Here is a 3,446-nt window from a genome sequence, read left to right as displayed (position 1 = left end):
TACTAAGGAGAGCTTAAGTTTGACCAGGTACCAAAGAAAATCATTCGTACTGTACAAATAATGTAAATATGACGGTGCATCACGAAAGATTGATATCAAACTGATCACTTGACCAATATTACGTTACTTGCTCTTCGAGTGAATCAACAAATGGCGAAATGAAAAGCCGAACAAATGCTGTTTCTTTAGAGAGTCTTAGCTTACGTGTGTTTATTTCATATTTTCAGTTCTTACCCTCCCCGACTAAATCGGTTTCAGTTATGCACTGAAATATAAGAATGGACATTAGAGGGTTCTTTCAAAGAAAAAACTCAGGTAAATGTTATTTTATATATTATGCTTTGTATGTTGTTCAGTATATTTCTATGCAAAACAAGAGGGATTTCAGTACACAGCAGGATGTTCACATTTGTAACCAGATATTTACATACACTTTAGGGAGAAAACATAAAACATTTTTACTGTACAACATCAATTTAGAGTAAACTTTTGTTTTAGATAAATATTGAAATATATTTTGAATTAGTTAAATGTCAGAATAAAGAGAGACAGAACTGTCTATTTATTATCACTTTCATCATATTAAGGAGTACATATACACTAAGTTTATTGTTAATTAATAAGAAAACTCCAGACGATTCCATTCTGAGCTGAAGAAGCTTCTGATAGGTTAGTAGAGTCCATGTGAGTAAGTTGGTGGCACAGCTGTGGATGCATATAAGGCAAAACACAGAGCCTGTTTCTTTGACATGGGAAAATCAAGAGATGTCAACCAAAACACCAGGAAAAGAACTGTGGAGCTCCATAAGTGTGGCTCAATCTGAATACAATTTGGTGCCATTTGCTATTAAGAAATACAGATAGTTTCTCTCTTTACTCTTAAAGTTAACAAATATGTTTTTTATATTTATCAATCTAAAAAAATAAACATTTTGTCTGATTTGATGTTACAATTAAAAAAGTGTTTTTATATGAAGAGTAAATATCTGGTTTCAACTGTATATTTGATGATTGTCAGCACAAAGAGGGAGAGAGAGGAGAACGAGGACAGAACAGATGAACAAGAGCAGGTGAGACACACATGTTAGTCAAATGGTTGTTTACCAAAAGTATCACCGTATCATAGGTACTCATGTATCTCGTACCTAGTGTTTCTTTTTAGGTTTGTTATTTTTCAAATTCTGTATTTATTAAGTTCTGCAGGCTTGTTTGCACAACAAGGCTAAATAATTATATAAACTTTTCTCAATCTAAATAGTGGACTTTGGTAGAATTAAAAAACAAGTGTAGTGCAGGTCTATGATGATTTTTAGTGCTATCATCTAGTTCTGATTGTGGTTCTGTCTTGGTTAAGTCCTCAGTAGTCCTGATTTTGAACTGTTGTAGTCCTGTTTTAATTCTGGATCAGTTCTGGGTCTGGTTGAATTGGGGTTTAGTCCCTGTGTCTTGATACAGCCCTGACCTTGTTCTGCCTCGCTGCTTAATTAAAAAACTAGTTTAAGGTGTCCTGCACATGTGATATATATTTTTCCCTATATGAAGTCATTCTTTTTTGAACAAAACTCAAAACAGAGCCTATTAATCTTTCAGTCATTTCTACCCCCCCCCCCCCCCCCCCCCCCCAAAAAAAAAAAGAAAAGAAAAATCCCACATGCATACTACCCTTTGGGCTAAGCCCCGGGTGTTTCAAATGTCTGGCTCCGCCTCTGCAGACTATCACCAAAAAAGAATAAACAAATTAAATTGCTGCACATTTTGTAGAATAACATTTTAAGATTATTTAAAAAATAAAATAATGTAATGATATGTTTATTATGAAAAGCAGATGTTTTGTTAAGACATTTTCAGATAAAATAAGTACAAAATCAACTCAAAATGCTCCCACATGACAGAACCTCCTCTCTTCCTCGCTGGCTCCATATCTCTCAACCTCCTACTAGACCTCCTACTACAATCCTTCTTCCCATCATTAAGCATTAAACAGCCAAAGAACTACAAGGGAAATGAACACGGTCGACAGCTGCCAGGCAGAAAAGGAATCATCAAATGTGATCCAACAGCTAATCTAGATTGATTAACTCTACATGTCTGTGACCAAGATGAACTTAAACATGCCAAATGACACTGAACAGTTGGTGGAATTCACAAGCAATACACACAAGTGTAATATTTTCCACAAAGAAGTCCTTACTACACCTGCCTAAAATGAATTTCTTTGACAGTACTCATTGGATTGATGTTACTCACAACAACAGGAAGATCTGAGAAACTCATTGTGTGTTTATAATAGTCTAAATGACTTTTGGAGCCATTTATAAGAAAGTGTGGGGTCAAAAGTTCAAACAGTTGTACATAAACACAAATCCTCCCAATGTGTCATTAATTTGCCATAAGAGGAAATTAATTAGGACGATAAGGAACAATCGATTGGCATGATTGAGCAAGACCTCGTACATTGTCAGCGGCCACAGTAGTCTGGGTAACAACCCAAACTGGAAGCACCAGAGCTTCAGTTTCCCTGGGAGTGCAGTGTTGTTAATCCGCCTGAGGTCATTAGCCATGTTCTGCCTTAGTTGTTCAAGTTGCCAGGTATCACTGAGGTCTGCATTATACCACCGTCCCAGGCTCTTGATGGAATTGGTCACCCAATCAACACCCACAGGTTAACAGGGACGAAACTGGTGGAAGATTGTGTGACAGAAAGTCTCTGTGCTCAGCCAATGGAAAGCCTTTCCACAGGCTGAGAGAACATTTATCAATAAAACATATTAAAATACTTCTCTGAATGTAATAAACTAACTGGTGATGGTAAAAAACACAGGCCTTTTCCGCAGTGCCACGGCGCCGTGATCCCAGCCACCATCGATGAGTCGGAGGCCCTCAGGAGAATCAGTGTGGGCGCGGGAGATTCCGTCGGTCAGTCGGGAACTATCGCCTGGATGCTGAAGGTCCTAGTAGCCAGGAGAATGCAATGCGTTTCTTCTGCGAGTGAGCGGTAATCCTTCGCGGCCAGCAGCGGGGAGCTGTGGCCTAAACCCTTCATCCCTCTGTGACCTCATTTACACCAGCTGGTTATCCAGCATCTCTTGGCCGCCGTCCGGGACCCTCAGAGGTTCGGATCCCGTCTTGAACGCGTAGTCCTTCTCCACAACCCCTCTCGCTTCATCCCGTATTAGCTTCCTTCTACAGGTCGCATCTTTGTGTGTACTACTCCGGCAAAAACTGCACCATACTCTGGATCGGCACGTTCTTGCAGTGTGTCCCTTTAGTCCACATTTAAAACACACAATCTCATTATTCTTTGATCTTCGGTCATCTGCTCGCCATGAAGTAGGATCCTGGTCTAATTGCACTTTTGTCCTCATTACGTTGTCATCCGTCACAGCCGCACGCATTCTCTCGGTTTCTTCATAACTTCTGAGTTTTACTTTAAACTCTGAAAATGT

This window comes from Diplotaxodon limnothrissa, linkage group LG23 (genome assembly GCF_057381915.1).
Source record: "Diplotaxodon limnothrissa isolate DT_005_m linkage group LG23, D_limnothrissa_male_GT1.1, whole genome shotgun sequence".
In the NCBI taxonomy this organism is placed as follows: domain Eukaryota; kingdom Metazoa; phylum Chordata; class Actinopteri; order Cichliformes; family Cichlidae; genus Diplotaxodon; species Diplotaxodon limnothrissa.
Note: the sequence above shows the minus strand (reverse complement) of the source record.